Source organism: Rattus norvegicus, chromosome 19 (assembly GCF_036323735.1).
Source record: "Rattus norvegicus strain BN/NHsdMcwi chromosome 19, GRCr8, whole genome shotgun sequence".
NCBI lineage: Eukaryota > Metazoa > Chordata > Mammalia > Rodentia > Muridae > Rattus > Rattus norvegicus.
Genome location: NC_086037.1, coordinates 5,408,710 through 5,427,928, shown reverse-complemented (window position 1 = coordinate 5,427,928; position 19,219 = coordinate 5,408,710). Strand labels below are relative to the sequence as shown.

At 38.8% G+C, this 19,219-nt stretch overlaps 1 pseudogene; it reads right to left on the bottom strand.

Annotated features, from left to right (window-relative positions):
* Nucleotides 1–1,362: 1,362 nt before the first annotated feature.
* On the bottom strand, nt 1,363–18,584 carry Hexim2-ps2 (HEXIM P-TEFb complex subunit 2, pseudogene 2; annotated as a pseudogene).
* Nucleotides 18,585–19,219: the final 635 nt, after the last annotated feature.

Here is a 19,219-nt window from a genome sequence, read left to right as displayed (position 1 = left end):
CAAAAAGATATGGTGCTTGTTGATCCACCCATCATTGTTGCGTTCCAGAAGATAATTAAGAGCCAAGTTCTTAAAAGTCATATTTCTCTGAATGAGGACAGTTGGTGAAAAGTGTGTTTAAAACTGCATTGCTATTTAAGTTAATTGAAAGTGGTTATATGGTCATATGTCACTTCTTTGCTAATGAGTATTATTGCAAAATACATAGCTTAAATAATTCGCAATCCTAGTACTGGTCTGAGTCCAGGTGTGCCCACATAAAAAAGAAGTCAGAAGGGCAGAACAAGGAGAATGGTCTTTTCCTGTACCCAGAGTCAAAGAAAGTGTTTAAAGAGACAAACAGGGCTAGCATATGATGTCTAGTGTCTTCTATTATAGGATTTTTTTCATTTTTTAATGGATATATTCTTTATCTACATTTCAAATATTATCCCCCTTCCCGGTTTCCCTCCAGAAACTCCTTAACTCATCCCCCTCCCCCGGCGTCCATGAGAGTGCTTCCCCTCTCATCTATTCCCTCCTGCATTGCCACCCTGGCATTCCCCTAAACTGGGGTGTGGAGCCTCCACAGGACCAAGGGCTGCTCCTCTCACTGATGCCTATCAAGGCCATCCTCTGCTACCTATGCAGCTGGAGACATGGATCGCTCGTTGTGTACTCTTTGGTTGGTGATTTAGTTTCTGGGAGTTCTGGGGTGTCTGGTTGGTTGATATTGTTCATCCTGTGGGGTTGAGAATCCCCTCAGCTACCTTAACTTACAGAACTGGAACTCCGGATGGTTAATCACATTCCATGGAATTTCCCCCTTTTAAGTTACTTTCTTTGAGATTATATAATTATATCATTTCTCCCTTGCCTATGCTTCCTCTAAACTCTAAAATATACCCCCCTTAATCACTTTCAATTATATGGATTAGTTTTTCATTAATTATTGTTACCTAAAATAGTGATACAACCTGTTTAGTTGGCAGAATGTTACTGGAATATATGTTTTCTGAGCTGACTCTCTGGTATTGGATAACCAATAACAGGCAAAGATTATTTCTCCAACGCTCAACATTTCTTACAGTTTTCAGAGTAGGATTGAGGGCTTCTAGCCTTTCTCCAACCCACTTTTGCATATATAACATTGTCTTTATTCAGATAATAATTAAGAAACTCACCTCTTAGCATCATCCTTGGGGGTAAATTGTGCAGTGAATTCATTTTGGAGAACCATACTTACTTATTTTTCTCACAAGGCCATTTAACTGCTCTGTAAAAAGTAAGATGACATTAAAGACCCAACAGTGAAAATGGCAGAGGAAACTCTGAGCTTGTCTTAGCAGTTCTCAGTGGAGACAGGTATGCTGGGAGTAGCTTTCATCTATCACCTGCCTCCCTGTGACCCAGCTGGCCTGAGTGGGTCTGAAGTGGGGCCTCGTCCTTGGGCCGAGGGGTCCCTTCTGTGGTTGTCTTCTCCTGGTCACAGTAGCTGCACTCTCGGTTCCACATCTCGTTCACCCGCCTAAGTTGCTGGTTTTCAATTTGGAGCCTCTCCACCTCGGCTTTTCTACCTGTTGGCAGGGATGCCTGCTGGGGCGTCCCTGCAGCTGCTGAACCCTCTGAGTTTTCTGCTCAGCCTGAGATAGACTGATCTCTAGATTAGACTGGATCTCTAGATTCAACTGGATCTCTAGATCCAAGTAGTCTCACACCAGCTCCTCTTTGCTGTGGCCCTGAAGGCTCTCAGTGTGGTACCGCTCGCAGGCCTCAGAGAAGTCCCTCTGCTGAAATTCCCCATGGACTCGGCCCTGCCCAGCACTATCCCCTGCTTCGTTATCCCCACAGGAGTCTGCATGGGATGGCTCACGGAACACGTCGAGGTTAGGCTCCTCGAGGTCACGATCATTCATAAGGAACTGGGTGGTGTTGTAGGGTGCCGAGGACTGGCCTTTGGCGAACATCTCCTGGCAGAACCGAGAGGCCCTCCAGCTATACCTCTCATCTCGCTGTTGCTTCTCAGCCCAGCTCTGCCCCAATCAAGCTCCGCTTATGCCTTGGCCTCGTATGGTGCTTCTTTCAGGCCAGCGCTGCCTCCACTGAACAGCCCCCTGAGCTCTGGGTTCAAGAACCACTAATGTTACAACTTGAGCCATCGCTGGCTGAGGCAGTTCCCTCATCCTCTGACTGAATCTCCCTTCCTGGTCGCAGAAGCAGGGAACCACCAAAGTCATGAGGCTCATTAAACCATAGCGCCTTACCATAAATAAAGAGGGAAAGGCAATTTGTATTTCTAACTTATAAATATGTTCGGGATTCCGTTGTTGAGAAACAGAAGCCCAGTGATTCTGGAGGGACAAAGTCTGTGCTGAAACCTCTTATTAGCAAATATTTCAGAGGAAAATGATAATGTCTGCTATCCCCAGCTTGGCTCAGTTCATGTAGGATTTCTCCTTGCTTCTTGTACATACATACACGTTAATTTTACAAATGTATTCATCATCAACTATAACTTATGCTTTGGCTGCAGTGAGATAGGAGGAAAATTCTAAATACATTAAATCCAATGAGTTTCTTGAAGATGTGAAATAATCATGCAAATCCTCGGAATAATCCCAGCACGTTCATCAGTTGCACCTTAGGATGCGTATTTTTGCTAAGTAAGTGAAGGGAAACAGGAGAATCGCAGAAAAGTCTGTAGACAACAGTATTAAATAGTGCAGAGTCTAAAGGTTCAGTGTTAGGGTCACAAAGAGCCTTGTACTCACTCACAGATTGTGAGGGAAACCAGGGATGTTTTATGCAGGGGTGTCAGCTCAATGGAGGAGATAAAACAGCTACATTTAACTTAGGAAAAGGAACAGATATTGTTAACAACTGGGTGACATCCTCCTGCTCACTGTAAAGGCAGACTTCACTCACCTTTTGCTATCTGTAGAATCAGATCTCACCCAAATCCTCCCAGAAGGTTTATCCCAGACTCTCCCTCCCTAGAACGTGAACTTTCAATCCCTGTTAATAGAACCGGTCCTTAGGGGTGGTATGACCTGTTCCTTCTAAGTCTTCTGACCTCAGTGTTGTGTCAGTCAGAGGCCACACCAGATGCTAGGTACTATGCTATAAAAGTCATCTTCAAGGTCACACGTAGTTTATAAAGGGAAAGGAGTTTCTATGTAGACACACCTTATGCTGGATTGTACACTCGGAATTCAAATGACTGTCACCTGGAAACTTTTCCGTGACTTTTATTATGTTTAAGTATGCTGACAATAAGCCGCCTGGCACCAGACCCTTGAGACCAGCCTGGCAGACTAAGTCAGGTTGAACCAGATTTTCATTCTCACTGTTCCTGGTTCATTTTTCCTCTAAACCATGACATCTGCAAGGAGCCCTCTAGCTCACATTTGAAGGCAAAGTTCCTAGTTTCATGCTTTTAATCACTGAAAAGCCATCGGGAAATTAGTTGACTTAAGGTATATGGAAATAACAAGAGTCATTCCTTATAGTGGTTTGTGAGGATCAGGTTAGATTTGTGTAGCAAATGCATGGCGGGGCACACGGAATGCTGTAAACACTCAATAATTCATGATTATTTTTCCTACGAATATATAGTTCCTTTTTTTTTCTAGGCTCTTTCAAATACTACTCAAAATAATTCTTTTGAAGGCCGGATCTAGTCCTTCAGTGAGAAAGTACCAAAGTCACCTTTAGATCACATATAAAAGGGTCCACTGGGGCAAAGAAGAAAATACTTCCCCGTGCTGTGGTTATTTCTATCAATGGGATAGTAAGAAGTGTTATCAAAACCAGATTGGTTTTCAAATAGAATTACATATTGCTGCTCATGTTAAAGCTGTTTCAGAGCTCTAACTTTTTGTGATGTTCTCTGTAAGAAAATAAACATAAATAAACACTTGTATGGGGGTGAGAAACCACAGTCAATATAGAAGGCAAAATACAATGAACTGACTCCAACCAAGCTTTTACCTTAGCCTAGACATGAAATCTAGAAACATTATGTTTGGTTGCATAAAACAACATTCTCTGTCCTCTATTGTCATTCTTCAAAGAGAAAATTCCTCCCGTGGATAGAAAAGATTGACCAGTGGGTAAAGACACTTGTCAATAAGCCAGATGACCTGTGTTTGATCCCTGGGACCCACAAGGTGGAAAAAAAAGACTGACTCCTACAAGATTGAACTCTGACCTCCATATGCACACCATGGCACGCACGTACTTGAAAATTCCCCCACATGCACACATGGAATAATTCAAAGACAACAAAACCTTTTTAAAAGACTACTCTCTTCCTGAAAAACAGTATGTCAAACTTCTAAAAATCAGTACCATAGGGAATGAGCCTGATGTTACTCTGCTGTAATGGGCAAGAGCGTCATTATAGAAATGAACCTTTAAGTTTCAAGGAAGAAGAAAACAACCAAAGAGAGTTGTGTGCCTGCTGTGGGTTCAGTTTGTTGTCAAAGAACACAGTCTCCTAAGATGAGTAATCAGAGATCATCTTAGCTATGAGTGTTTCCAAAAATTATATACCATGCCCATGCCTCGGTTTCCTCTTCTGAACATGAAGGATAGCACCTGCCTCATGTCTCCCAAATGTTCATGCAAAACACATTTTTTTTTACCTAATGTAAAACTCAAACCTGAGCATTTAATTTTTTTCTGTGTTTGTTTTTGCTTTTTGGAGACATAGTTTCTCTGTGTAACAGCTCTGGATGTGCAGGATTAGATTAGACTGGCTATGAACTTTCAGAAATCTGTCTGCCTCTGTCTCCCAAGTGCAAGGATAAAAGGCAATCATGACCACAACTGAAAGAATTTTTAAAGAATAACTTATATAAACAAACAAACAAATGAATAGAGTAGAGTCTGAGAGATGTTCAGAGTTAATGCAAATTGAGACATAATTTGAATTTGAGTACTACTCCGCAGAAGTCTTAGTGCCAACACCTGGATCATTTAGGTCTCGACTCTGCTCATTAAATTCACTGAGGAACACATGACAGTGAAGCAAAATCAACCATTCAATCAATCAATGCCTGGAAACTCTTTCTAATAGTCATTAATCCTCACGTGAATTAGAGTATGTGTGCGTGTGAAAAGCATTGAAACCAAAATTTTGTTCTTGGATATGTGCATGTGTATTACCTGTCAGTATTAAGTAAGTGTGGTTTTGGTCCAGATCCCAGAGTCTCCGACTTAGTACATCTTTAATGCAATAAGACATTTTGGATGGAACAGTTAAAAATGGAGTGCAGCTGCTGTTGTCTGGGTTTACACTTTGAGGACTAGTGCTTTAGATGTGACAATTCTTCAGTACTCTTTTGAAAAGCTTCCTCTTCAAGTATTCTAAATGTGATTGCTTTAGTGCCTTCAAGGTTTTCTTAGGTAAACATAAAGCCTTTGATATCTATAAATAAAAAATAGACATATGCATTACATAAGATGTGTCCAGTAACCAGATTTCCCTTTCACCCTCTCTTATTTACCCAGGAGAAGTGATTGCATTTATTTGGTAAACTTGCTTTTATGTCCTACTAATCATCTTGCACTGATTGATAACAAATCATCTTATCACCATGGACACATATGTAGAGACACAGAGATGTTTGTGATTTCATATTAGAGAAGAAAATTGCATGGGATTGGACAGTGATGTCTAATGTATCCAGAGGAGAAAGACTTGGTCAGAGACGTTGACTCTACATGACGGAGAATAATACAACTAGTTCAGTTAGAATACAGCATTACATCTCACTTCTGATATAAAAGCAAGAATCCTAATGCACACAACTATCAGTCTTAAATGTATACTTGACATAAATGACTCAGAAATGACTTAAACATAATTGCTACATTGAAATGTACATACATATATATGACAATGAAAATTCAAGACTGTTATCTTCAAAAGAGCTTTGGAAAGATATATGACAAACTTCTGTCTTTGGTGTCATCATTTATATTTGGATATTCTGTTGACAACAGTAGGGTGGTAATAAACACTTAAGAATTAAAATAAAATATCCTTTCAAAAATGCGTTACAACTACTGCCTTTGCCATTCTCTAGTGCCGTGGAGCCGAATTTTATGATGCCTTCTCAAACTCCCACTGAGATATGTTAAAATGGCAATAATGATAACTAACTTGTAAGACTATCAATAATTTAAAAGATCATAAAAATGTATAAATAACATAATGATAACATAAAATAGTGCATATATAAAATGCCATAGCTATTATCAAATACTATTGTTGCAAGTTTATTATTTCAGATATAGAAATGAGCAAATAATTATTTTCATGTACAAAGTATAATAGAGAAAACATTTGCTAATATGTTAAGGCAATATATAGGGATAATCTTTTCTAATGGCATGGATTTATTTCCAGTTATTGAGTTTCACAGAAAAATACAGCTTTTATTTTAAACACAGGGCTGGGAAGTACCATAGATTGATTTATTCAACAAGAGACACAAAGTGAGCAGGCCAGAAGAGAGAAGAGTGTAGATGGAGTTGTCAGCAATAGTTCCCATTCTCTGAGACTCATTTTTCTAATGTGATAATTGCTATTTATTTTATAGGTTCGAACATGACATATCACCACTGAAACTGCTTCTAATGCTGCTTTTATTATTAACCTCACTTTTCAATTCTTTATCGACCTTGGGCAAGACTATTTTCCTCTTCATAGCATCAATAGAAAAGCTGGTTCAACTTTGCTTTAAAAGAAATTAATCTCAAAGCTACTCCTACATTTTAAAAGGACCTTGTATAAGAATGTTAATAGCAGCTATTAGATATGGAGTCAGCCCTTCCCTAAGAGGGAAACAAAACTGCAGGCTTAGTGTCATTTCATCAAGGAAATGGATAGTATAGTATAGCTGGGTAGGGCTGCTGCTGCAGACAGAGAACTTGCTGCCAATGAGCACTGAAAGGACTGACATCCTAGCTCCCAATTCTCTTGCTGAGTAAACTTGGGTAAATTCTACACTACTCTGACTCAACTTTTAGGGAAAATGTAAACATGAACCTATATATCATATCAGTTCTTTGTTGACAACAATAGTGTGGTGATAAACACTTAGGATTCACATGATATATTCCTTCAACAGTGTCTTTAAAAAGTCGTTGCCACTCTCTAGCACTAGGAAGTGGACATCATGATACCTTGTCAATGTTCTCCTTCTGTTTAAAGACTCGTATATAAACGGAGGAAAGGGAGAGGGCAGGGAAGTAGGGTTCAGGCAGAGATAGGTGGAGGGATGAAATAACAGGTGGAATAGCCAGTGGAAAAGAGAAGGAACCATGAATGAGAGAGCCAGTCAGAAAGAAAAATCAAAATATGACCCCTGCAGACTACAAACAGAATATTTTTAATTAGGATATCAGAGCTTGGATTCCTTTTCCATGCTACTATTTTACACAGGTGTCCTATCATGAAGTTTATCAGGAATAAGACCACACACTTTAATTTTATTTTCCAGAGACAGAGACCAACAGAGGACATTGATCAAATGCTTTCAATGTCTGATCCAAGAAGTTCACTTCCACTTAATCATCTGAATCTCTTGCAAGATAAACAGTAAGAGTTTCAGTATTGAAATTTTCAAGTCAGCATCTCCACTGTTGATATGAACTGCCTGGTTTTTCAGGGCTTGTAGAAGTCAAATTCATGAGTATAAATATATTTGCCTTTAGACAAAAAGTTCAGTAAATACTGCGAGATTCTGTATCACAGCTCACAGTAAGGCTAGACCATCTTCTAACATACCACAATGTCCCACACTGTGTGCCTGACAAGGCTTTACAACTTGTATAACTGTCTTTTGAATGAAAAGCACCTTATGCTCACACAGGCTCCTTTCAAATAAAACCACATGCAGAATGAGTGGAGCCCGAGTGACACTCTAGGCAATTAAGATCTCAAGAGTCTAGGAAGGATGCAGAGATTTTCAAAAATAATTTCCACTGTGGCAGGAATGCATATTGATTGAAGTTACAGTGTCACTCAGAAAGTTTGTAAGTCTTTTTAAGAATGGCATTAAGCAATGACGGATAATTGACGGGGACAGACACTTCAACAGAGGTTGACAGAAGGACTGGAATGCTACAACAAGAGAAGAGAAATAATGCAGTGAGAAACAAGCATGAAGACTTTCTTTTCCTCCCTGTATTCTGAAATATTGTTGTCAATATACTCATTCTTTTTCATGTGTTAAAACACAAAGCACATTTAGTATTTCCTTCTAAGGGCTCAAATAGTAATTACTATGCTTTGTATTTAATCTATAATACCTTAACTGAATAAGACAGTTTAGAAAATTGAGCATATGGTGCCATGTGCAGAACAGAACTAGAAACACAGGAGAAATGTGATGGTGGTTGCCTGTTTTGAATCTACAGAAGCCACGAAGTAGGGAGCTTCAAGTTTTCTTTCCTTGAAAATCTCAGAAGTTGGTTTTCCAACCCATTTCTAATAAGACAACAGTATGAACGTCAATAGCATAACCATTGGAATCAGATCTTGAAGGTAAAGAATACATAAGCATACACTCTGTAGCTCCTCTAGACAAGGGGATTGGTTACCCTCTTACTTAGTGATTACATGATTTAGGATTGAAGCATGGTCTACCTAAGAGATATTTCCATAAAAGAGAATATCCATCGTAATGGAGAAATAGGCTTTTCTGACCAATATCTTAGTTCTATTGAGAAGCAAAAATAATTGATCGGATATAAGCTATGTAAATTTATATGCTGTGTTACATGAATTCTGCTTCATTTCAGTGTAGTTGATGCTAGCTGAACATAGAATGTGCCTATAATGTTCCTGGGATGAGGCACGAAGAAACACTCTTATATTTAATTACCTGTCCATAAGAGTTATCCCATGAACTATAACCTCATGGACCACAAAGAAAGACATGTCCCCCTCTCTTCAGCGTTGTGAAGATATAAATAAAATAAGGGCCTGTAGCATGTACAAAGTTTGTAAATGACCCTTCAAAAATATTTAAAGCAACATATTTATAAGAGAACAAAGCCTGTGGAACAAATAGATTTTCTAAATGCAAGGCCTTGAAATTTACTAAGGTAAGAAGAGGAAGGATGTCCCATGAGAATGTTTGCAGGTATTTCATTCCTTTGCCATGTGATTCGCTTATTCACAAGGGACAGTGGACTGCAAGGTTTTCGTAAGTGCTCTTGGATGTCTCCCATTGCCTGTTGTTCACTGCCGTGTCCATGAGTGTTACAAGCATTTTATGAAGCAGAGAAAAAGTATATCATTGCAAACATGAGTTTGTTTGGGGCTATATTTCACCAGCACCACGCTCTCTTGTGAGAGATACTTAATAAAGTCAGCTCTTGGAATCAGGTGTCAGGCTTCCAAATCTAAATTTTGTAGTTGCCAGTTCTGTGACCTTGAAAATGTTTTTCCTTTGGACCTTTTCTCTTTCTTTTTAGATTAATAATGCTTCTCAGGATGCCTTATTTTGCATTTACATGAAATGCCATCTGAGAACAATATGAAATATGGAAATAAAGGCTATTTTTTTATAAAATCTAAAAATATTATACAATGCAACATACTGCTATGCTATTTGAGAAAGAATAAATCACACACTTGTCCATATATGAACTAAATAGCAGTTATAGAGGAAAAGCATTTTTCCAGTGATTAGAATGACAGTTAAGGACATAATGTCCAGAGTTAGAATGTAATTTCTGCCTCTGTATTTATAGATCACCATGCGTTCTCTTAAACATATAAAACAAATCAGATCTCATGTGCTATTTCTATATAATTCACTACAGGAAAAACTCAGTGTCTATTTTATTGGTTTCTTTTGCATTATTTTGACCAAGTTTCTAAGGGAGTAAAGGCTGGTTTTTTTTTCTTTTTTTGCTTTGTGATTTTGGTGTGTCACAAGGCATTATTATGGGTAATTGGTAGTGATAAAAAGATGCCTGTGATGCCTGGAGGATCAGGTTGATGCTTGTTCACATGATGGCAGACACAAAGCAGATCTAACCAAACTAGAAGGAGGGGTAGGTAAAATATCAAAGAGCCATAATGAGTGAGTGACCTTCTGACTGCCTGACTCTATCTCTTAAAGGCTAATACCCTTACATTGTTCACAGAACGCATAATGTGACTGGTCAGCTAAATGAATTCACACACACTGAGCCTAAGGTGTCACAGTCAGCATTTGGTGATGAGGACGATGGTGAAGGTGATGACAACTATTTATGTCATGTGCGTCAATTGGTAATCAACCCATGTCCCTCAAGTCTTATATCACTGCAGAGTATTGTTGAATTTTGTCCCATCGAACTTAACAGGTGTCTAGCCCATAGTAGGATCCAAATATACATGAGTGCAATAATCAATTTTTGTAAGGAGGAATAATACTTAACCTAGTTTTTCTCTCACTAGTAAATTTTCAGTTAGCTTGCATTACTATATTTAGAATGTCTGCACATCGAGAGCACAGTGCTAGCTTTGCGCCCTGGAGTCAATCTTAATTTACTGAAACAAATGAGAAGATCGGATAAATATGCAAGTATATTTTTGAGACAGCAACTGAAAATGTAATTATAAGTCACTAGACATTTAATTTTATGTTGCACATGTGGTATTTGAGTGAACTTATTTGTTAAGACTATTCTCTTAAGAATTTTCAAATGTTTTTCCATTTGGCTTAGATTAATTTCATGGTCTTATTACCAGAAAAAAAATCCATTTCATATATGGTCAAGTTTTAGTGAAACATCTTTTATCAGATTTGTTTAAAAATATAATGAATTCACATTTTTATTGCAGTTTATCACGATAGAATTGTCTTGAAGAAATTAGAATTTAGTTTCACATGATAGAGAAAACTCTTTCTAGACAATTCTGTTGCATATTATTTCCCTCCACATGATAATACACAGTGGGGTCTGATAAGTGTACCCAGCTTGAGCCATTTGCCTGAGATTATCCAGATTATATCTCTGAAACCATTACATTCAGAAAAAAATACATTCAAATAATAATGTAAAGGAAACAGTAAAATTTATATAGTGTAGAGGAATTTGGGCATGTGTGTACAATGTGTAGTATACAGTATACTATACTTAGAGACATCGTTGTTAGTCATGAATCCTGGGGATGGATAGCTTCCAGTGACTTGATGGGTACTGCTTAATGCCTGACCTTACAGATAATGGACCCCATGATACAGTATTATCTGGTCCTAATTGTGAACAGAGCTACTCAGAAGGATCTTCTAAAACATTCTATGTCACTATATATGTATGCTGTCTGGATAAGCTGGAATCAGTTCATACTCAAAGAAGCATCAGTCCTTCTCACTACTTAAACATTGCATTATAAAATCAACATCCACTTTTGTCTTAACATATCACTATGAAAATTGATAAAACAAAAGCTTATAGTCATGACGTAGTCTTTTTTTAGGTCATTGCTTGTCACCTGGATAAAGAATTCAACAGTGCTTCCCCTCTTAGTTCAGACCTAGACTCATCAGATCCTGATAGAACAAATTCTGGAATGGTCACTTATTCACCATTTTAAAATGGGAATAGGTAGATGAATGTATGCTTAGTTTTCTAAGAACACATAAATCCTTAGTTCTATTGCATTGAAGAATAGCTGGGAATAATGATAATGTAACATTTCTTTTAATAAAGCTAGAAAACTTGGAATTTTCATAATTAGCAAAAGACAAGTGTTTGGGAAGATCGACAGCCATACTCAAATTTGTTCTGTATGTAATATACTCATGTACTGAAGTAGCTGCACACGTCTGCATTTTCTGTGTGTATGGATGCGTATGGAAGAGGGTGGTTAGTGTTCAGTACTTTTTATGGTGTTCTACATTTTTTTAAGGTAGGGTCTCTCCTTGAAATGACTCTCATCAATTTTGCTAGGTTGGATGGCCAGAAAACCTCAAGTTCTACATTCACCAGCCTACCTAGTGCTGGTTGAGGTTACAAGTGCCTACTATCCAACCTGTCTTTATTCGTGAATGACAGGGATCTGAACTCGAGTTCTCAAGATTGTTCAATAAGTATTTTACAAACTGATTTATCTCCCCAAAACTACCTGTCAGTTTCCACTTCAATAATATATTCACAGGGGGCTAAAGAGACACAGAAGTAGATAAAAGCACTCACAGCGCTTCCAGAGGACTGAAGTTCAGATCCAAGTACCTACCTCAGGATGATCACAACTACCTATAACTCCAACTTCAGGGAATCCCTCAATGTCTTCTGGATCTCTCAGTGTCTTCTGGGATCTATGGACAATTCCACACATGTGACACCTACATACAAACAACAACAAAAATAAATAAAATGATGAGGATGTATTGGGGAAACATGTATACTTACATGTTTGAAACTCAATATTCTTTCTTTTCTTTTAATGGATATTTTCGTTATTTACATTTCAAATAGTATCTCATTTCCTGGTTTCCCTTCAAGCCACCCCCATTCCATTCACCTTCCCCTGCTTCTATGAAGTTGTTGCCTACCCATGTAAGCACTTCCTCCCGCCTTCCTGCCCTGGCATTCCATTTCACTGAGGCATTGAGTGATCACAGGCCCAGGGGCCTCTCCTCCAACTGATGCCCTACAAGGCTATCTTTTGCTACATATGAATCTGGAGACATGAGTCACTCCATGTTTACTCTTTGGGTGGGGATTTAGTCCCTGGGAGCTCTGGGATGTCTGGTTGGTTGGTATTGTTGTACTTCCTGTGGGGTTTCAAATCCCTTCAGCTCCTTCAGTCATTTCTCTAACTCCTCCATTGGGAACCCTGTTCTCAGCCCAATGCTTGGCTACAAACATCCGTCTCTGTATTTGTCAGCCTCTGATAGAGCCTCCCAGGAGACAGCTATATCAGGCTCCTGTCATCATGCACTTCTTTACATCTGGGTTTGATGGCTGTATAAGGATCCCTAGATGGGGGAGTCTTTGGACGGCCTTTCCTTCAGTCTCTGTTCTAAATGTTGTCCCCAAATATCCTCCTATGAATATTTTTGTCCCCCTTCCAAGAAGGACTGAAGCATCTACACTTTGATTGTTCTTCTTCTTGAGCTTCATGTGGTCTGTGGATTGTATCTTGGGTAATTCGAGCTTTTGGACTAATAGACACTTATCAGTGAGTGCATACCATATTTTTTTATGATTGGGTTACCTCAACCAGGATGATATTTTCTGGTTCCATCCATTCGCCTAAAAATTTCATGAAGACATAGTTTTTAATGACTAAGTAGTACTTCACTGTGTAAATGTGCCACATTCTCTGTATCCATTTCTCTGTTGAAGGACATCTGAGTTCTCTCCAGCTTCTGGCTAGTATAAATATGGCTGTCATGAGCAAAGTAGAGCACGTGTCCATGTTATATGTTAGATCATCTTTTGGGTACATTCCCTGGAGTGCTATAGCTGGGTCCTCAGTACTGTGTCCAGTTTTCTGAGGAACTGCCAGACTGATTTCCAGAGTGGGAAACAACACTCTTCACAATAGTCACAAGTAATATAAAATACCTCGGTTTGACTCCAAGCAAGTGAAAGATCTCTATGATCAGAACTTCAAGACTCTGAAGAAAGAAACCAAGGAAGATCTCAGAAGATAGAAATATCTCCCATGCTAATGGATTGGCATCTTGGTGAAAGCAATCTATAAATTCAATGAAATCCCCATCAAAATTCCAACTCAATTGTTCATTGAGTTAGAAAGAGCAATTTGTAAATTCATTTGGAATAACAAAAACCCAGGATAACAAAATCTATTCTCAACAAAAAAGAACTTCTGGGGGAAGTGCCATCCCTAACCTCAAGCTATATTACAGAGCAATAGTGATAAAAACTGTATGATATTTGTACAGAGGCAGGCAAGTAGATCAGTGGAATAGAACTGAAGACCCAGAAATGAACGCACACACCTATGGTCATTTGATCTTTGACAAAGGAGCTAAAACCATCCGGTAAGAAAAAGACAGCATTTTCATCAAATAGTGCTGGTTTACCAGGTGGTCAGCATATAGAAGAATGCAAATCAATCCATTGTTTATATTTTTGGTAATTGTCAATTTCAATTTTTTCCTTTTTTAATTGGATATCTTTTATTTACATTCCAAATGTTATCCCCTTTCCTGGTTTCCCCTCCAGAAATCTGTTACCTCTCCCTATGAGAATTGTCCGCCACCCACCCACCCACTCCCTCCCACCTCCTCCCTCTGGCATTGAGCCTTGACAGAACCAAGGGCTTCGCCTCCCATTGACACCCGACAAGGCCATCCTCTGCTACATATGTGGCTAGAGGCATATGTACATCCCTGTGTACCCTTGAGATGGTGGTTTAGTCCCTGGGAGCTCTGGGTGGTTTGGTTGGTTGATATTGCTCTTCTTCTCATGGGGTTACATATCGCCTTGTACAAAGCTCAAATCCATGTGGATCATGAACCTCCAAATAAAACCAGATACACTGAAGCTAATAGAAGAGAAAGTGGGGAAGAGCCTCGAACACTTGGGCTCTGGCAAAATTTCCTGAACAAAATACCAGTGGCTTATGCTCTAAGATCAACAATAGACAAATGGGATCTCATAAAATTGCAAAGCTTCTGGAAAGGCAAAAGACACTGTCGATAGGACAAAACATAGCAACCAACAGATTGGGAAAAGATCTTTACCAATCCTACATCTAATAGAGGCCTGATATCCAATATATAAAAAGAACTCAAGAAGTCTAGAGAACCAAGTAACCCTATTAAATATGGGGTACAGAGCTAAACAAAGAATTCTCAACTGAGGAGTATTGAATGGCTGCAAAACACCTAAAGAAATGTTCAGCATCCTTAGTCATCAGAGAAATGCAAATTAAAACAACCCTGAGATTCCACCTCCCATCTAGTAAAAATGGCTGAAATAAAAATCGCAGGTGTAGGGGGTGGGGATTTAGCTCAGTGGTAGAGCACTTGCCTGGCAAGCACAAGGCCCTGGGTTCAGTCTCCAGCTCTGAAAAAAAGAAAAAAGAAAAAAAAAGTCGCAGGTGTCATCAGATGCTGGTGAGGATGAGGATAAATAGGAACACTCCTCCATTGTTGGTGGGATTGCAAGCTGGTGAAACTAATATTCTTAATATATTCCGATGTTCCTCTTTGCTACGTCTCCAAGTCTATGAAGAGAGTTGGAACCATCCCTGCTTGGCACACAGGCTTCTATTTCCCATCAGATAACGATACTCTGTTTGACTTATTCAAATCTATATTTATCATGGGTCAATTTATCTGGCACAGTGATACTTAGTTAATGAAGAGGTAAAATGTCTCTGAAGAATCAGTTTACATTTGAGCCTGTCTAAAGAATTACTTCAACTTCAGAGAAACCTGAAGCATTTTCTGAAAACTCAGCGGCACTGTAACCTTCTGTCTCCTTTTCTCTTTGCCGAATCCCCCACGATCACTTATCCCTGAATGTAGTTTTCAATAAACATTCTCTGTCCAAATTTGCATCACACAGTCTCCTTCCAGGGATCACAGTCTCTGCTGCTCAATGAACCATTTCCAAGACTATTGTATTTTACGTTTTTCTACACTTTGGTTGTGTTCCTAAATGCTTAATCTTGCCCCACTGTCAAGAGTATTATATTTCAATTTGATTTTTTGTGCAGGATGTTGACTATGAAAATAAAAGAATAATCCCTGAAAGTATTATATAAAACTGGGTATATCTTACTATGAAACCTTCAGAGTAATTGAATAGTAAAAAGTGAGCATATCAGTCACACACTAACAGGATACACAGACAACTATTAATGTTCAGTGATCTCTAGATGTGGCTCTCCTGATAAAAATATACATATATATATGTATATATATATGTGTGTGTGTATGTATATATATTCTAACTTACAAGTAAGATTATAAATTCTATTTTAATTAACAAAAGTCTTGTGATATTATCAATACTTTTTTTTCACGTAACTAAAAATGTCTAATGATCTTCAAGGCTGTTGGTCCTTAAATGTTTTCACAATCTCTCCCTATTCCACTTGCCTCCACATATACCATGTCCAAATACTCATCCAAACACCTACCATCCTGTCCCATGAATCATAAAGACCTTTCTCCCTTTCAATCTCTGATTTTGGAGCACAAACCTGATCTCTGCCTGGCACTTGAGAACAGCTCTGCCCTATCAATCATCTCAAAGACTGGATGACTAGGCAGGAACTACTAACTTCCTGACTTTTTATCTCATTTTAAGGTGTCAAAAGTGGAATTAATGGGCCCCAGAAAGATGTTGTTCATAAAAAAAAAATCCTAGATATAGGAAATGAAGTGTACAATCCAAAGTTGAGGCATTTGCTCTCCATGCAACCAGTAAGGTATATTGATTGAAAGAACCTAAATGAAGTGGAGAAAAAAAATGACTTACATAAAAGGAGCCTTATGAATTACACATAAATATCACCCAATCCTAGATCTTCCATTTCAAAATTCTGTGAAGGCACGAACAAATCTTGAGTGTGTATAATCTGAATCAACAAGAGATCCCTCCATATAAGCTCCTGAGAAGATGGACAGAGTGCTCAGATTCATGTCCAGGCCATCATTCCCTCCTACTGACTTATACTCGATATCTCCTGTAGAGCCAGAAACTCAGCCAGGAGAAGTGTGGCATTCTACTCGGAATTAAAATACAAAACCCTCTTCTCTATCTGAATTTGAAAGAGACGACAGTTCTGAGTTAAGTGTGAGAGAAAGGCCTGTCTGGCTATCATTTCAGACTTATCTGGGGTTTATATCTCAAAAAAAAATGACTGGAGTATACAGTGCATCCGTGTATTGTAGGTGTATTTTCAGACTGAAGACAAACACAAGAAGATGGGCATTAAGTAATAATAATGCAGATGTGTGGATTTTTCAGAATGTAGGGCACTTACACAGTTGTAAAAAAACAGAAAAAGCTCCTTATATAGATTTACATTTTTCCTTAGAATATGCCTTTTCTGAGTATCAATTTGCTAATGTGAGTTTTTAGTATTTTAAGTGATTCACCTCTTCTACAACTGTGCTGATAATTTGTGTGGACCTCCCATTGCTAAACCTATAATGGAATACCTCACAAAGAAATCCTCTTATACTTTTAATTGGCTTGTAATTTTGTCTAGGTTTTGGTATTAGAGTACTGTCTCGTCATAGAGAAGTCTTTTTGAAAATATAAAGGTGTGACAAGACCCAATCTCGAAGTTAATGCACAGTCTATGATGCCCAAGAGCATACATGAGAGATATAGCTTGTCCTCAGTTAGTTAGATAACTCGACGAACAAAATAAAAATCAAATAAATCCAGCCAAATCTTTGTTGTTTCTTGTGTCTTTTTACTTACTACACTGAAAGCGAAAGACGTACTTTATACTGATGCATCATATCAATCATTTAAAAATTTTTAAATGTATGTTCATTTTACTCTACATTGGATCGTAGTCTGAACATGTTTTTACTTTCTTTTAATGGTGGCTATTTATTGACAGAAAAAATTGTTATCAGACAAATAGAAAAATCAAGAGAAAGGCTACTCAATGTGTTATCCAGGTCATTGATGATTAGGACATGAATCAGGGTACTAATTGGAGTATGAGGATTAGTGCGTTGAAAATATTTTTAGAACATAGCACGTGAAAGTTTTATACTCTAAGGATTCATCAAATTCTAAAATACATGCATCTCTGCAGGGCAAAAAGAGGTGGGGAAAAAAGCAAAAGATTGTCAGGAAAGGAAGTATGGATTTTTTCCAGTTCTCAGTCCTATACTCAACTCAGGGCAGGATATGTGGGATCCCATCAGTGTCACAGTTCTGTCTAGTCTGAGTAGATCCTGACAGTGACAAGTGTCACCTGTGAGTGGGGTGGATGCCTAACGCTGAAGAGCAAATTGCATAGCCAATGAATGCAAAGCACCCCGAGACAAACCTCTTTCCCGACAGACACTCTTGATAATGTGGGTACGATGGGAAGCCTGGTGCCTGAGATTCACCTGGATGCATTGTCTAGGGAAGAGAATTACGCCTGCATCGTAACCAGTTTACACTCGGCCTTGGTCATTTTCCAAGTCTTGGCATTATGATGCATGTATTTGATACATTGCTGGCAGTATTTTACACACTGTTTTATTAGTGACCAGGCAGAGGAGAAGGTGACCAGGCAAAGGAGAATACTGGAATACAGATGGTGAAGCTGAGTTTGTTAAAAGACAAACAGGCCAGTCCAGCTGCCCTGTTCTTGAAAACTAGGGAATGTTGAAGGGATTCATTTTGAACGCTCCTCTTAGCATTTGGGGCCAAGATGACATTATCATGAAAGACAGACTCTGTGCCATTGGAACTGAAGGACATTTCCCCACAAACCGTTTTTCCTCCACCCATTTCTTGATCTTCAGCACTGTATTACATGATAAGGTAACATTTTTATGAACAACGTAAGTGTCTGTGATCCGCTCTCCTTTAAAATTAGTTTCTCCCCAAATATCTGTTATTCCGGTTGCTAAATTACTTCGCGTCATGCTCCAAGTCTTATATAGTGTAATACAATCGAATGGGAACAGCGCTGCACAGCATTAACTGCCGCATATTCTCTGACACTCCAGTAGCTGAATGAGAGCCTAAACCATGCGCTTCCTCAGGTTCCTTGTTGTCCTGGTTGTCAAGTGAGCACAACTCAAGAGAAACTGGTTTGCCAAGTGTCAGGGCCGTGTTTATGTTTCTAGTCTTCTCTGTGAGTCAAGTGCACAGTGCTCTTACCTGGAGTGATATCACCGACAGTGGGAACCACCATGACAACTTGTGTAATTACTGCAGCACCAGTAACTGGGTCATCAAATATTTATATAACTGTGCTAGCTCTTTCAGAAAAGCTGGTTTTCCTAGAACCGTTGCTCTCCACTATGTAGTTAAGTCAGATACGGCATTCCTAAGAATCCAAGAGTGAGAAACCCCAGATGTCCAGAAAGATTTTACTTACAGGTCACTGAGAATGCACCAAAGAGTATCTATCTACCTGGGTGAGCAAGTGTCTTGCAAGTTTGTCCACTAACACCTACTTTTCCTTGTCAACTAAGATAAGCCATCTCCTCCTTCACCACTGCGGGGCATTAGGTAAGAGAGTTAGGGCTTTATGGCAACGTGAAAACAAAAATAG